The following is an 18,709-nucleotide window of genomic DNA, read 5'->3' on the forward strand; positions in this document are numbered from 1 at the left end:
GTTATAACACTCTCTCATACCATACACAAAATGACTTAAAGATTTAAATATAAGACAGGACATTTCCGCTCTTGGACTGGAAGAATTAACATTGCTAAAATGGCCATACTACCCAAAGTAACCTACAGACTTAATGCAATCTCTATCAAATTATTAATGGTATTTTTCACAGAACTAGAACAAATAATCCTAAAACGTATATGGACCCACACCAGACTCAGAACTACCAAAGCTGGAGGCATAGCCCTCCCAGACTTTAGACAATACTACAAGCTACATCACTCTGATATCAAAACCAGACAAAGGTACTAACAAAAAAGAAAATAGCAGGCAAATATCTTTGATGAATATAGATGCAAAAATTCTTGTTAAAATATTAGCAAATCAAATCCAACAACATGTAAAAATGATCATACACCATAACAAAGTTGAATTAATCCCAGGATCACAAGGATGTGTCAGCATACACAAATCAATCAATGTGATATACCACATGAACAAAAGAAAAAACAAAAACCACAGGATCATCTCAACAGATGCAGAAAAAATATTTGATAAAATTCAACATCCATTCATTATTTAAACAAACAAACAAAAAAAACCTCTTACTAAAGTGGAAATAGAGGGAACATACCTCAACACAGTAAAAGATATTTATGACAAGCCTACAGCCAACATAACACTTAAGAGTGAAAAGCTAAAAGCCTTCCTGCTATAATCTGGAACAAGACAAGAATGCCCATTCTCTCAACTTCTAGTCAACATAGTATTGAAAGTCTAGTCACAGCAGTCAGACAAGAAAGAGAAATAAAATGTATCCAAATTGGAAGGAAAGAAATAAAACTGTCATTTTATATGCAGATGAAAGGATACTATATATAGAAAATCCTAAAGGCTCCACACAAAAATTACTAGAACTGATAAATCCAGCAAGGTAGCAAGATACAAGATTAACATACATATCAGCTGCATTTCTTCATACTAACAATATAATATCATAAAGGAAAGGTAAAAAAAACTCCATTTTAAAATCAAATAAAAAATAAAATACTTAGGAATAAATCTGACCAACGAGGTAAAAAATGTATCTCCTGAGAACTATAAAACATTGACAGAGGAAATTGAAGATAAGACAAAGAAATGGAAAGATATTCCATGCTCCTGGACTGGAAGAATTAATATTGCTAAAATGGCCATACTACCCAAAGTAACCTACAGATTTAATGCAATCTCTATCAAATTACTAATGGTATTTTTCACAGAACTAGAATAAATAATCCTAAAATTTATATGGATGCATATCAGACCGAGAATTACCAAAGCTGGAGGCATAGCCCTCCCTGACTTTAGACAATATTACAAGCTACAGTAATCAAAACAGTGTGGTACTGGCACAAAAACAGACATATGGATCAGTCAAACAGAATAGAGACTCCAGGAAAAAAAAAAAACAACCACCCACATACCTACAGTCAAATAATCTTCAACAAAGGAGGCAAGACTATACAACGGAGAAAAGATAATCTCCAAGTGGTAATGGGAAAGTTGGACAGCTGCATGTAAATCAATGAAGTTATAACACTCTCTCATACCATACACAAAAATAAACTCAAAATGACTTAAAGACTTATTTTTTTAATTATTTATTTTTTTAATTTATTTATTTTAAATGGAAGCTAATTACTTTACAATATTGTAGTGGTTTTTGGCATACATGCACACAAATCAGCCATGGGTGTACATGTGTTCCCCATCCTGAACCCCCTCCCACCTCCCTCCCCATTCCATCCCTCAGGGTCATCCCAGTGAACCGGCCCTGAGCACCCTGTCTCATGCATCGAACCTGGACTGGCGATCTATTTCACATATGATAATATACATGTTTCAATGCTATTCTCTCAAATCATCCCACTCTCGCTTTCTCCCACAGAGTCCAAAAGACTGTTCTTTACATCTGTGTCTCTTTTGCTGTCTCTCATACAGGGTCATCATTACCATCTTTCTAAATTCTATATATATGTGTTAATATACTGTATTGGCGTTTTTCTTTCTGACTTACTTCATGACTTAAAGATTTAAATACAAGACAGGACACCATAAAACTCCTAGAAGAGAACATAGGCAACATGTTCCCTGACATAAATTATAACAATGTTTTCTTAGGTCAGTCTCCCAAGGCAATAGAAAAAAAAAAAGCAAAAATGAACAAATGGGACCTGATCAAACTTACAAGCTTATGCACAGCAAAGGAAACCCTAAACAATGAAAAGACAACCTACAGACTAGGAGAAAATATTCACAAACAATGCAACTGACATGGGCTTAACTTCCAAAATACACAATTTACAAAAGTCAATAATAAAACAATAAACAACCCAATCAAAAAATGGACAGAAGACCTAAATAGATTATTTCCCCAAAGAAGATAGAAAGATGGACAATAGGAACATGAAAAGATGCACAACATTACTTATTATTACAGAAATGCAAGTCAAATCTACAATGAGGTATCACCTCACACCAGTCAAAAGGACCATCATCAAAAAATCTTCAAACAATAAATACTGGAGAGGATGTGGAGAAAAGGCAACCCTCTTGCACTGTTAGTGGGCATATAAATTGATACAGCCACTTTGGAGAACAACATAAAAATTCCTTTAAAAAGACATACAGATGGCTAACAAATACATGAAAAGATGCTCAACATCACTCATTATCAGAGAAATGCAAATCAAAACCACAATGAGGTACCATCTCACGCCGGTCAGAATAGCTGCTATCAAAAAGTCTACAAACAATAAATGCTGGAGAGGGTGCGGAGAAAAGGGAACCCTCTTACACTGTGGGAATGCAAACTAGTACAGCCGCTATGGAGAACAGTGTGAAGATTCCTCAAAAAACTGGAAATAGAACTGCCATACAACCCAGCAATCCCACAGCTAGGCATACACACCGAGGAAACCAGAATTGAAAGAGACACGTGTACTCCAATGTTCATCACAGCACTGTTTACAATAGCTAGGACATGGAAGCAACCTAAACGTCCACTGGCAAACGAATGGATAAGAAAGCTGTGGTACATATACACAATGGAATATTACTCAGCCATTAAAAAGAATGCATTTGAATCAGTTCTAATGAGGTGAATGAAACTGGAGCCTATTATACGGAGTGAAGTAAGTCGGAAAGAAAAACACCAATATAGTATACTAACGCATATATATGGAATTTAGAAAGATGGTAATGATGACCCTGTATGAGAGACAGCAAAAGAGACACAGATGTAAAGAACAGTCTTTTGGACTCTGTGGGAGAAGGCAAGGGTGGTATGATTTGAGAGAATAGCATTGAAACATGTATATTATCATATGTGAAATAGATCACCAGTCCAGGTTTGATGTATGAGACAGAGTGCTCAAGGCCGGTGCACTGGGATGACCCTGAGGGATGGGATGGGCTGGGAGGCGGGAGGGGGAGTTCAGGATGGAGGACACGTGTACACCTGTGGCTGATTCGTGTCAGTGTATGGCAAAAGCCACTACACTATTGTAAAGTAATTAGCCTCCAATTAAAATAATTTTTTAAAAGATAAATTTTTTAAAAAATTAGGAACAAAACTATCATTGACACAGCAATACCATTACTAGGCATATACCTTGAGAAAACCACAATTCAGAAAGACATATGTACTGCAATGTTCCTTGCAGCACTGTTTACATTAGATAGCTAGTGGGAAGTTGCTATACAACACAGGGTGTTCAACCTGGTTCTCTGTGAAAAACTAGAGAAGTGGGGTGAAGTAGAGTGGGGAAAGGAGATTCAAGAGGGAGGGGACAAATGTATACTTAATGTCTGACTCACACAGTTGTATGGCAGAAACCAACATCACACTGTAAAGCAATTATCCTCCAATTAAAAATAAATTTAAAAATGGACAATTAACAAAACACAGTCTACAAATACCAAAGGCTAGAGAAGTTGTGGAGAAAAGGGAGCCCTCCTGTACTACCAGTGGGAATGTAAATTGCTGCAGTCATGATGGAAAACAGCATGGAGGTTCCTTAGAAAACTAAAAATAGAGTTTCCATATGCTCTAGCAATCCCACTCTTGGGCATATATCCAGAAAAAACTCTGATGTGAAAAGCTGAATGCACCCCAAATGTTCACAGCAGTATTATTTACAATAGCCCAGACATGGAAGCAACACAAATGTCCATCAACAGATGAATGGATAAAGAAGATGTGGTATATAGATATAATGGAATACAACTAGGCCACAAAAAGAATAAAATAATGCCATTTAAAGCAACATGGATGGATCTAAATATTATTATACTGAGGGAAGTATTCAGAAAGAGAAATACAAATACCATATGATATCAGTTACATCTGGTATCTAAAATATGATACAAATGAACTTATTTACAAAACAGAAACAGACTCATAGACATAGAAAATGAATTTGCAGTTACCAAAGGGGAAAAAAGTAGGAGAGGGATAAAACAGGAATTTGGGGTTAGCAGATACAAACTATTATATATAAAATAGATAAACAACAAGGTCCTATTGTAGGGCACAGGAAATTATATTCAATACTCTGTTATAAACTATGATAGAAAAAAACATGAGAAAGAACATATATATGTATAACTGAATCACTTTGCTGTACACCAGAAACTAATATAACATTGTAAATCAACTACACTTCAAAGATTTTTTAAAGTACCTTATATTGGAGCATTAAAATCTAACATTAAAGAAAAAAAAAGGCTCATGAAGATTAAGGATATTAATGAAAGACTATTTGAAGGACAGAATTTCCCAGGATTTCTCTAGACACAGGTTTACTTCCTAGATCAGTAGGGCCATTATCTACCATGTCTTACTGTCAAGCTGTACATCTCACTTTTTATTTTCTTTCCTAAAGTTTGTTTTCATTCAGAGTCCTTTTAGTTAATCCAGAAGCAGCACTATGAATTGCATTCTGATATCTTCTTAGGGATACTGCTGAGGACATTGCTAATTTCTTTCAGAACTAATTGTCAAAAGAAACATCTGTATATGTAAGAAACTGATGTATTAATCATTTAACTAATCACTTAGGTTGACAAGAAAGTCAGAGTTAACTTACACTCAATTTTCAAAAACTGTGTAGGACATAATGGCTTATATGTTATACATACATTGGTTCTTCACCCTCCACATTAATTTATGCTTTTCCTGGCCCATATTTTTTTTTATAATTTTATTTATTGATTGACTATGCTGGGTCTTTGCTTCTGCATGGGCTTTTCTCCAGGTGCAGAGAGCAGGAGCCACTTTCTAGCTGTGGAGTAAGAGCTTCTCATTTCAGCAGCTTCTCTTGTTGCTGAGCACAATTTCCAGGGCATGAGGGCTTCAGAAGCTGCAGCACCAGGACTCAGTAGTTGCTCTTCCCAGTATAAAGAACAGGCTCAGTAGTTGCAAAGCACAGGCTTAGCTGCTCTGAGGCATGTCGGATCTTCCTGGACCAAGGATCAAACCTGTGTCTTCTGCATTGGCAGGCTGATACTTTATCACTGAGCTACCAGGGAAGCCGAAGATGATGGACATGCTGCCATTTTCAACATGTGACTTGCAAGGTTGCCCTGAGTATTGAATTCTAGTCAACTGACAGTAGTTAAAAAGAGCAGATTTTTATGTGTAAGAGATTTTTGTAAGTAAACCCTGAAAGTGGAATACATCATTTATTTCATATTCCTTTGGAAAGAACTCAGTCACATGGTCACACATAAATGCAAGAGACATTAAGAAATGTCCTGCATACTTAAAGTAATGAAAGAGAATAATCTACAACCCAGATTACTGTACCCAGCAAGGATTTCATTCAGATATGAAGGAGAATTCAAAAGCTTTACAGACAAGCAAGAGCTGAGGGAATTCAGCACCACCAAACCAGCTCTCCAGCAAATGCTAAAGGATCTTCTCTAAACAGGAAACACAGAAAGGATGTTTCAACACGAACTCAAAACAACAAAGTAAATGGCAACGGGATCATACTTATCAATAATTACCTTAAATGTAAATGGGTTGAATGCCCCAACCAAAAGACAAAGGGTTGCTGAATGGATACAAAAACAAGACCCCTATATATGCTGTCTACAAGAGACCCACCTCAAAACTAGAGACACACACAGGCTGAAAGTGAAAGGATGGAAAAACATATTCCATGCAAACGGAGACCAAAAGAAAGCAGGAGTCGCAATACTCATTTCAGATAAAATAGACTTTAAAATAAAGGATGTGAAAAGGGACAAAGAAGGACACTACATAAAGATCAAAGGATCAATTCAAGAAGAAGACGTAACAATCATAAATATATATGCACCCAACATAGGAGCACCACGATATATAAGGCAAATACTAACAAGTATGAAAGGGGAAATTAACAATAACACAATAATAGTGGGAGACTTTAATACTCCACTCACGCATATGGATAGATCAACTAAACAGAAAATTAACAAGGAAACACAAACTTTAAATGATACAATAGACAAATTAGATTTAATTGATATTTACAGGAGTTTCCACCCCAAAACAATCAATTTTACCTTTTTCTCAAGTGCACATGGAACTTTCTCCAGGATAGATCACATCCTGGGCCATAAATCTAGCCTTGGTAAATTCAAAAAAATTGAAATCATCCCAGCCATCTTCTCTGACCACAATGCAGTAAGATTAGACCTCAATTACAGGAAAAAAACTATTAAAAGTTCCAACATATGGAGGCTAAACAACACGCTTCTGAATAACCAACAAATCACAGAAGAAATCAAAAAAGAAATAAAATTATGCATGGAAACGAATGAAAATGAAAACACAACAACCCAAAACCTATGGGACACTGTAAAAGCAATACTAAGGGGAAGGTTCATAGCAATACAGGCGTACCTCAAGAAACAAGAAAAAAATCAGATAAATCAACTAACTCTACACCTAAAGCAACTAGAGAAGGAAGAAATGAAAAACCCCAGGGTCAGTAGAAGGAAAGAAATCTTAAAAATTATGGCAGAAATAAATGCAAAAGAAACAAAAGAGACCATAGCAAAAATCAACAAAACTAAAAGCTGGTTTTTCGAGAAGATAAACAAAATTGATAAGCCATTAGCCAGACTCATCAAGAAACAAAGGGAGAAGAATCAGATCAACAAAATTAGAAATGAAAATGGAGAGATCACAACAGACTCCACAGAAATACAAAGGATCATAAGAGACTACTACCAACAGCTATATGCCAATAAAATGGACAACTTGGAAGAAATGGACAAATTCTTAGAAAAGTATAACTTTCCAAAACTGAACCATGAAGAAATAGAAGATCTTAACAGACCCATCACAAGCACGGAAATCGAAACTGTAATCAGAAATCTTCCAGCAAACAAAAGCCCAGGACCAGACGGCTTCACAGCGGAATTCTACCAAAAATTTAGAGAAGAGCTAACACCTATCCTACTCAAACTCTTCCAGAAAATTGCAGAAGATGGTAAACTTCCAAACTCATTCTATGAGGCCACCATCACCCTAATTCCAAAACCAGACAAAGATGTCACAAAAAAGGAAAACTACAGGCCAATATCACTGATGAACATAGATGCAAAAATCCTTAATAAAATTCTAGCAAACAGAATCCAACATCATATTAAAAAGATCATACATCATGACCAAGTGGGCTTTATCCCAGGAATGCAAGGTTTTTTTAACATCCGCAAATCAATCAATGTAATACACCACATTAACAAATTGAAAGAAAAAAACCATATGGTTATCTCAATAGATGCAGAAAAAGCCTTTGACAAAATTCAGCATCCATTTATGATAAAAACCCTCCAGAAAGCAGGAATAGAAGGAACATATCTCAACATAATAAAAGCTATATATGACAAACCCACAGCAAACATTATCCTCAATGGTGAAAAATTGAAAGCATTTCCCCTAAAGTCAGGAACAAGGCAAGGATGCCCACTTTCACCACTACTATTCAACTTAGTTTTGGAAGTTTTGGCCACAGCAATCAGAGCTGAAAAAGAAATAAAAGGAATACAGATAGGAAAAGAAGAAGTAAAACTCTCACTGTTTGCAGACGACATGATTCTCTACATAGAAAACCCTAAAGACTCTACTAGAAAATTACTAGAGTTGATCAATGAATATAGTAAAGTTGCAGGATATAAAATTAACACACAGAAATCCCTTGCATTCCTATACTCCAATAATGAGAAAACAGAAAGAGAAATTAAGGAAACAATACCATTCACCATTGCATCAAAAAGAATAAAATACTTAGGAATATATCTACCTAAAGAAACAAAAGACTTATATATAGAAAACTATAAAACACTGATGAAAGAAATCAAAGAGGACACAAACAGATGGAGAAATATACCGTGTTCATGGATTGGAAGAATTAATATAGTGAAAATGAGTATACTACCCAAAGCAATCTATAGATTCAATGCAATCCCTATCAAGCTACCAATGGTATTTTTCACAGAACTAGAACAAATCATCTCACAATTTGTATGGAAATATAAGAAACCTCGAATAGCCAAAGCAATCTTGAGGAAGAAGAATGGAACTGGAGGAATCAACCTGCCTGACTTCAGGCTCTACTACAAAGCCACAGTCATCAAGACAGTATGGTACTGGCACAAAGATAGAAATATAGATCAATGGAACAAAATAGAAAGCCCAGAGATAAACCCACGCACCTATGGACACCTTATCTTCGACAAAGGAGGCAAGAATATTCAATGGAGAAAAGACAATCTCTTTAACAAGTGGTGCTGGGAAAACTGGTCAACCACTTGTAAAAGAATGAAACTAGAACATTTCCTAACACCGTACACAAAAATAAACTCAAAATGGATTAAAGATCTAAATGTAAGACCAGAAACAATAAAACTCCTAGAGGAAAACATAGGCAAAACACTCTCCGACATAAATCACAGCAGGATCCTCCATGACCCACCTCCCAGAATATTGGAAATAAAAGCAAAAATAAACAAATGGGACCTAATTAAAATTAAAAGCTTTTGCACAACAAAGGAAACTATAAACAAGGTGAAAAGACAGCCTTCAGAATGGGAGAAAATAATAGCAAATGAAGCAACAGACAAACAATTAATCTCAAAAATATACAAGCAACTTCTGCAGCTGAATTCCAGAAAAATAAACGACCCAATCAAAAAATGGGCCAAAGAACTAAACAGACATTTCTCCAAAGAAGACATACAGATGGCTAACAAACACATGAAAAGATGCTCAACATCACTCATTATTAGAGAAATGCAAATCAAAACCACAATGAGGTATCATTTCACACCAGTCAGAATGGCTGCTATCCAAAAGTCTACAAGCAATAAATGCTGGAGAGGGTGTGGAGAAAAGGGAACCCTCTTACACTGTTGGTGGGAATGCAAACTAGTATAGCCACTATGGAGAACAGTGTGGAGATTCCTTAAAAAACTGGGAATAGAACTGCCATATGACCCAGCAATCCCACTGCTGGGCATATACACCGAGGAAACCAGAATTGAAAGAGACGCGTGTACCCCAATGTTCATCGCAGCACTGTTTACAATAGCCAGGACATGGAAGCAACCTAGATGTCCATCAGCAGACGAATGGATAAGGAAGCTGTGGTACATATACACAATGGAATATTACTCAGCCATTAAAAAAAATACATTTGAATCGGTTCTACTGAGATGGATGAAACTGGAGCCCATTATACAGAGTGAAGTAAGCCAGAAAGAAAAACAACAATACAGTATACTAATGCATATATATGGAATTTGAAAGATGGTAACGATAACCCTATATGCGAGACAGAATAAGAGACACAGATGCATGGAACAATTTTATGGACTCTGAGGGAGAAGGTGAGGGTGGGACGTTCTGGGAGAATAGCATTGAAACATGTATATTATCATATGTGAAACAGAACACCATTCCATGTTCGATGCATGAGACAAGGGCTCAGGGCCGGGGCAATGGGATGATCCAGAAGGATGGGATGGGGAGGGAGGTGGGTGGGGGGTCCAGGAGGGGGAGCACATGTAAACCCATGGCTGATTCATGTCAATGTATGGCAAAAACTATTGCAATGTTGTGAAGTGATTGGCCCCCAACTAAAATAAATAAATTTATAAAAAAAAAAAAAAAAAGAAATGTCCTGATATATAGTGTGGCTATATATCAGGAAGAAGTAAAGAGAGGATTTTGGTAAATAGTAGTCTCTTGCATGATGTATTGTCTCTTACACTTCTTCCTATATTTTTTCAACAAAATTAAGATCATACTTTATTCTGTTATATTTACTTAAAAATATATTGAGCATTTGCTTGTCATAAAATTATCTTCAAAAACAGTTTTAAAAGACAACATAGTTTTCACCTCATATATAGCATAATGTATTTACCTATTGTCTTGTTGGATATTTAGTTCAGTTCAGTTCAGTTCAGTCACGTCTGACTCTTTGCAACCCCATGGACTGCAGCATGCCAGGCCTCCCTGTCCATTGCCGACTCCCGGAGTTTATTCAAACTCATGTCCATTGAGTCGGTGATGCCATCCAACCATCTCATCCTCCATCATCCCCTTCTCCTCCTTCCTTCAATTTTTCCCAGCATCAGGGTTTCCAATGAGTCAGTTCTTCGCATTAGGTAGCCGAAGTATTGGAGTTTTAGCTTTAGCATCAGTCCTTCCAATGAATATTCAGGACTGATTTCCTTTAGGATGGACTGGTTGGATCTCCTTGCAGTCCAAGGGACTCTCAAGAGTCTTCTCCAACACAACAGTTCAAAAGCATCAATTCTACGGTGCTTTTGATATTTAACTTCTTTCCAAGTTCCTATTTAATAATTTAGACTGAAATTCAAATATAATTTATAAATTTTTACCAGCTACTCTAGAATTTTTCTTAGGATAGACTGCTGCAAGAGGCATTATTAAAGGACATACACATTATTTCCGTTACATTTGGTAGGGGGTGGAGAGGTTGAGTTAGCCCTATTTAGTCACACCCCAGTATAGATGTAGATTCCCCTTGTCCCACCATCACCCCTCAGGTGCTGAGGGCCCCACCTTCTTTCTCAGGGCATCTAAGAGTATTCCAAGTCACTGAAAAGAGGGGTTTCTTTGCTTATAGTCAAATAGGAATTGAGCATAATCTTTCTGAATGATCACTGGGAGATAAATTGGCTATGAATATGGAAGGCTTCCACCAATGTCCATGTGAAGGGCATTTAAGTAGGTCCTCAGAACAGGCTATGTGTAATATTCAGTGAAAGGGAAACAAAATGGTCCACAGACACTGGTTTTGCTCCCAAATTACTCCCTGGTGCTAGCAATGTATGCACTCAATCTAGGGTAAACAGAGGCTGACTCTATTCCTACCCACAAAATCTCAGCAGGTCCCAGTGACCCTCTAACTTGCTATATGCATATAGTGTTGTATAAATTCTTTTTTAATAGAATTTATTTATTCATTTTTGGCTGTGCTGGGTCTCTCTTGCTGCATGGGCTTTTCTCTAGTTGTGGCCAGCAGGGGCTACCCTCTAGTTGTGGTATGAGGGCTTCTCACTGTGGTGGCTTCTCATGTTGCAGAGCATAAGCTCTAGGGCACACAGGTTTCAGTAGTTGCAGCTCCCAGGCTCTAGAGCACAGGCTCCACAGTTACGGTGCACAGGATGAGTTGTTCCGCAGCATGTGGCATCTTTCCAGATCAGGAAATCTGAACCCTTGTCTCCTGCATTGGCCAATGGATTCTTTACCACTGAGCCACCAGGGAAGCCCTATAAATTCTTATAAGGCCTCAAACCTTATGCAAGGCATTGAGCTACAAACAAGTAAATAAGAAAAATTATGTACTGCAGAATAGAAATTGGCAAACTACAGCCCACAGGCCAAATCTGGTCTGCAGCTTGTTTTTGTAAATAAAATTTTATTGGAACACAGTTATGTCCATCCATTTATGTGTGATGGCAGCTTTCTGCTGCAACTGCAGAGTTGAGCAGTTGTGATTGAAACCTTAAAAATATTTACTATCCGGCCCTTTACAGAAAAAGGTCGCTAAGTCCTGCTCTAGAATCTACGACTGAGCTAGCTACTGTATTTACATATGCCCCTACTCATCTGTTGAGCCTGCTCAGCACCACATAACTTTCTTACTCCACTTATGAATGTCCTGCACTATATTACTGCATTGTTAATGCAGCTGGCCTCCTTAATTTCAGTCCATCTCATCTACTTGTCATAATTTTTAAATTTCACTCATCTCCTCCCACTCAATTTTGGTTCATAACTTAATACATACATACTATGACTGAGCGACTGAACTGAACTGATATTTCAGTCACTTAATAATGAATATGCTAAGTGGCATTTTTCTCTCTGCAAATGACAGACTTAAGTATTTTCAAATGCTTCATGAGCAGCACTATTGATATTTCTTTTTCTCTTATTCCTGGTAAATATTATGCTGTGTCTGTGTGGTCACAATCATTTCCATCACAAAAGACTCCAAACCCAGGATTACCTCATCCCAGTAGAAACAAAGGGGAAAAGGAAGGAGGCTGAAGGGAAAACTAAAGTAAAACCATTTTCAGTGATATCAAAGGGAGTTAGAGATAATAAAGTGTACTTCTTACAAATAAATGTACCCTTCCTTCAAAAAGCTTTTGTGGCATAGAAAACTATCTTTAGAGTCTTAGAAATTGGCATTAGATAGAAAGGAAGATAGAAAGGATCATTAAAATTAAAAATCAATTAAAATTTAAAATATTTGCCTAAATCAAACTAAATGACACACATGAAAACACATGGCTATTTCAGAACTACATATAAAATTCCAAGGTACTCTAGTCTCCTAGTTAAACAGCTAGTTAGTTAATCACTGTTTCCAACTGACGTAACAAGGATGTACTTGCGTGTATTATTTACAAGACCAAATACATGATTAATAAAAAGACACAGTTTAAAACACCCACTTTTAATGTTTTTGTTATACAAGTGGACCCAGATTTGTGATTAAAACTCGTCAGAGAAGAATGTGAAAAAGTGGTATGAATCATTACTGATTTCCTGCCTTGCCCCTCTCCAAAGAACCTCATCCTTTTCCTCAACTAAAAATACAGAAAACACTGACAGTTCTAAAACCACTTAGAAAGAAAGGAATTTGTTTTTAAAAAAAATTTTTTTAATCTCTAATACAAAGCCTTCTTACCTAAATGCTCATATGTCACTTAAGTCCTTCCTGGAGTTGCAAAAGTGATTCATAGTTTAATATAATTGTAGATAATTTTAGAAAAAGCCTCTTTTGTTTAAATGAATGTGAAATCTTTTGCCAAGCTTCGGAAACTGCTGCTTTCATTGGCATGCTGACTATTAAAAGGTGAGATAGCCTTTGGTAGTTTTACCCAGTGTCTTCCATGGGAAAAGAAAAAGAAGGCCTAAAGGGTTTCCAGAACATTTTTTTTACCTCTAATACTATGATTATACTGTTTGATGAAATCGAAGCAAAAGTCAATTTTTAAAACTTCACATAGTGTTGAAAGATAGATTCATTTTTAAGTTTTCATATTTAGGAGTCCTTCCCAAACTAATGTCCATCATTTAGCCTTTTTTTTTTTCTTCCATGTACTGTGGGAATTGAGTGTTAAATTCCTTTTCTCCTCCCCCACCACCATTCCGAGCACCAGCTCTATACAGCCTTTATAAAGTGTAAAAATGTGTTTGACCTGTCTAATGTTCCCTTTCAATATCTCCCTCCTTAACTTTGCTCTTTTCTTCCAGGAATCTAGCACCATATACTGGGCCCTGTATTAGTTACAAATTATCCCACAATTCAGTGGTTTAAAACAGTAAGTATTTATTATCACGTAGTTTCTGTATGCCAGGAATTTTAATGTGCACTAACCAGCTAGGTTCTGCCTCCTGGTCCCTCATGACACTGCAGTCAAATAGTCAAAGGCTTCATTTGGGCTGGAGAATTCACTTCCAACATACCTCAGGCATATACCCACTAATGTGTGTTGATTGTTAGCAGAAGGCCTGAGATCTTCACCAAAAGAAATTCTCTATAAAGCTGCTTGAGTGTCTCCAAACCACAACAGCTGACTTTCCCCAGAATGACTGATTTAAGAGTGAGTAATGCAGGTCTGGTGGTTAAAATTCTGCACTCCCAATGCAAGGGGCCCAGGTTTGATTCCTAGTCAAGGAACTAGATTCCTGCATGCCGCAACTGAAGATGGAAGATCCCGTGTGCCACAAGACCCAGTGCAGCCAAATAAATAACAGTTTTTTAAGAAGTGAGTAATGCAGAAGTCTCAGTGGGACCTAGCTTTGAGAATCATTTCCATAATGTCCTGTTGGTTACAAATTAACCCTCACTCAAAGTGCTACAAGGGCTTCCCAGGTGGTTCAGTGGTAAAGAATCCACCTGTCAAACAAGAGACAAGGGTTCGATCCCTAGGTCAGGAAAATCCCCTGGAGAAGGAAACAGCAACCCACTCCAGTATCTTGCCTGGGAAATCCCATGGAGAGAGGAGCCTGGTGGGCTGCAGTCCATGGGGTCGTAAAAGTTGGACATGACTTAATCACTAATCAGCAGCAGCAGTAGCAGCAAAGTGGTAGAAACCACACAACTGCAACTAACAGGAAACAAGAATCACTGGGGGCCTCTTGGAGGTTACCACATACCTTAACTGCCCAAGGCCTCCCATCCTGGCCTGCCTGCCTGTCTGCATTTGTCCCAGCCATTCTCTCCAGATGGCCTCCCAACCAGAGCAAATTTTTAGTATGTTTATGATCTTACTTCTCTATTCTTTGCTAAGTATAGCTTTGCTGATCTGGTAAGTTAATTTTTATTAATCTGTTCAGAGAATACTACAGGGGAAAGTATTATTTCCAGTTCACACTCTCCTTCAGCAGAGGATAAAACAGCCAAGTCCCTGATAAGCACTAACTCTAGTGGTGGAAACATCAGGTATACTACAAACAGATGGGGGAAATGCTTTGTATTAAGTCCTGGAAAATCTCACCATATAGGTATATACCTGATTCCTAAATCCAGTTTGTAGGAACAATCTGCACAATAGGATAATTCTAGTGACAAATTTTCACTTCTGCTCTCTATTGGCTGAAATTAAATAGACCATGCTCTAATCCCTATGCACACTTATGTATCCTCAGAGCCTGCCACAGAGTAAGCATTCAATAAATACCAGTTCGATAAAAGAAGGGAGGCCCAGGCAGATTTGACTTCTGAATAAATGATACAGCACCGATTAGGTACCCACCTGCTTTCTAGAAATTCAATAGGTACAACTTTAGTGAAGAAGAGCAGAGAAAAAGAAAAAAAATTGTTCAACACACTTCATGTCAATGTAACACAGTCACCGTTAGAGGAGAACAATTAGAAATAGCTCTCTGAACGCAAAAAAGCCAGATAGGAGATGACTTCATTAGAGTTATATATTTAAGATTCAAAATTAAAAACAGTAATTATGAGAGACTAACAACAGCAACTCCCACTTACTGAACATCCAACTTGAGCCATGTACTTTGCATACATAAGGCATACCTTCTTCAACAACCCTACAGGACTGATACTAGGAACCTCATTCCAAAAGGAAAAAATAATAGGAAGCAAATGGCTAGAGACAGAGCTGAGTTTCAAACCCAGGTCTGCCCAACTCCAAAGCACAAATGTTTTCTTCGGTGCAATGCTAATTCACTGGGTTGCTGCCTCTAATCAAAAGCCAGGCTCACAGGTTGTTACCAATGGAAACTGAAGTAGACCTTGGCTCCTCTGTCATCTGCCTGGGCTCATGTGTACCAGTGTTGTCAAACTGGCTCACTGCAATTGTGGGCTTGCCCAATAGGTAGGCCTGCCAGACACAGGCACTTTATAGGGTTCATCCCTGACTGTAAAACTTTATTGAGGAGTACAGAAAAAATATGACTGGGTTAAGGCTCGCCACAGCAATGAAGCTTATAAACTGTGGTGCTGTGTATAAATTGGAGGAGGACAGAGAAGAGATGAATACAATATTTACACTTCTTGAGAAACACTAAGTTATTTTTTCCTTGGTAGTGTATAGATATACACAAATGATTGATTTTTCTGTATATCACTACTTTTTTTATTATGTTGCAACTTTCACCTCTGCATGAGTGTTCTAAGCTATAAGAAAGGCTTTTAAGGAAAAACAGAAGAAAAGGAAATTATTTTCTAGGCTCACATATGGCCATCAAGCAAACAACCTCCAAAGAAAAAAATCATCTATTAACTACAGACTTACAGTTTCAAAAATGTTGGGAACATAATGTGCTAAATTCTATCATCTGATTAGTCAGTGCTAAATAATATTAAAGTTCTTAAAAAAGAAAAATGAATAAGTTCTCATTAAAAGATTATTCATAAACTTGTGAACTATTTAATCCTCCATGACCATCAGTAAGAAAGAGTAGCTTTTATTTCTTAAAATTTCATTTAAAAACCCTTGTGTTCTCATTCTCTTCCTTGCATGTCATTGAGAACTTGTTTTAAAATTCAAGTTCTCTGGAATTTTAATAATTTCTGTATCTTCAGCTTTGTCCTGGCATTGTGAAGGATACAAAGAAGTATAAAACTAGTCTTTTCCTTTGCAGCAGCAGTTCTCAACTTGAGCATGCAATCAAATCACATGGAAGGCTTGTTAAAATACAACATCCTGGGACCCACACCTAGAATTTCTAATTCAGCAGTCTTGGGGTGGGGCCTAAGAAATTAGAGGTCTGACAAATTCTCAGATGATATTGATACTACAGTCCAGGAACTATACTTGGAGAATCACCACTATAGAGCCAAGTCTCTCTTCTAGATAAGGAGGCAAGGCATAGACACCTATGAAGTGAAGTAATTCTGTGCAGTCGCATCAGCTCAGACACGAACACAGAAAGACAAGTGGCACAAGAAAGTGTGATGAACTCTAAGGAAGGAGTAATAGCAGAGGCAGGAGTCATCAGAAGGGAGGTGAGACTGGGGTTGATTCTCATTAAATGAGCAAGAGGAAGGAGAGGAAGGACATCTCAGACCTACCTACCGGTCTTGTGTTTCACAAAGCAACCAAGTCACTCTGAGAAGAGATTCTCTACTGGTCAGTATAGGCTGATAGGTTTGCAAAGTACGCTGGGCCAATGAATGCAGACAAGTGTTGTAGTGGTTAAGTTGCTCAGTCGTGTTTGACTCTTGAGACCCCATGGACTGTGGCCTGCCAGGCTCCTCTGTCCATGGGATTCTCCAGGCAAGAAGACTGGAGTGGGTTGCCATTTCCTTCTCCAGGGGATCTTCCTGACCCAGGAATTGAAGCTGGGTCTCCTGCATTGCAGGCAGATTCTTTATCGACTGAGCTGTGAGGGAAGAGAAGTGTTGAATGTGTACTAAAGGATTCACTGGCCTTAGGAACCACTGACAGTTCTCCAGCAGGAGAGTGAGGATATTACTCAAGATTTAATGAGGATTTTGGTGAGGATTAAAAGGCAACAACATATACATCTGATTGGTGCCAGGAGAGACTAGACAAAGGGAGGCATCAGCTAGGTGCTAAATGCTGTAATCTAGGCCTGAGGTGATAAAAGCCTGAAAGGGTTGAAGGCAACAGAAATCTAAGAGAAAGAGACAGGTTGAAAGAGGTAGAGAATTTAGTAGCTTACCTGATACAAAGGCCAATGCAAATGAAGGAAGAAGAGAGTCAAAGTTATGAATCCTATGACTTGAGAGAAAACTATAACAAATTATTTCACCCTGTTGGACAATACCTAAGTATTTCTGATGGCAATATAATATCAGAAGGTACTGACATTTAGGGAGGAATGGGAGAGTCTATGTTGGCAAGTTTCAAACTTTCCCTAATTTTACAGGGTCGGGATTTCGAGTCTGAATCTCATTTGTGTCCAAACTCATTTAAACTCTTTAAAAAGTGATTTCCTGTTTTAAAGAGAAAATATATATACATATATATTTCTTTAAAATTATTCAAAGGGTTTAAATACTTCTTAGACATCAAACAACTCTTAAGAAATAATATTTTGATGATTAATCAAAAACATATGGATTGAATTTCCTTTCAAATACACTTTGTGTTTGGAAAGTAAGGATAAGACTACTTCATGAAATGAGTTTGCTCTTTTATCAAACCCAAAATGGCTAAAAAACTCTTCAAACATTCGAATTTCAGTCAAATTTGTCCTAGCCTTGTTTCTGTGTTATTGAATATCAGAATATTTTTGGCCATTTTACTTTTCTTAGTCAATGAAGCATGACATTGGTTTCCACAAGACATAATATTTATGGACTGCTTTGACATGTACATCTGCAAAACAGGTAACGCAGTCAAATCAGCTGAATGCTCCACGGAGAGCTTCCATACACATCCAAGAGTACCCACTGCTGTCAGTAATCTATGATGGTGGTTTTCATATTCGGCAAGAGAGACTGTTCTTCCAAGTAAACCCTCCTCCCTAAGGAGTCATGTGGAAACTGACGAGCTTGCTAGCTGTGACCCACTCAGCACCCCCACCATCAACCTACACACACACACACACACACACACACACACACAGGCAAAATTGTATGGCTCTGGCATCTTCCTTATACATTATGACTTCCATTTAGCACAAACT

The sequence above is a fragment of the Giraffa tippelskirchi genome, chromosome 8, assembly GCF_054371585.1.
Source record: "Giraffa tippelskirchi isolate mGirTip1 chromosome 8, T2T-mGirTip1v1.2.pri, whole genome shotgun sequence".
Lineage (NCBI taxonomy): Eukaryota > Metazoa > Chordata > Mammalia > Artiodactyla > Giraffidae > Giraffa > Giraffa tippelskirchi.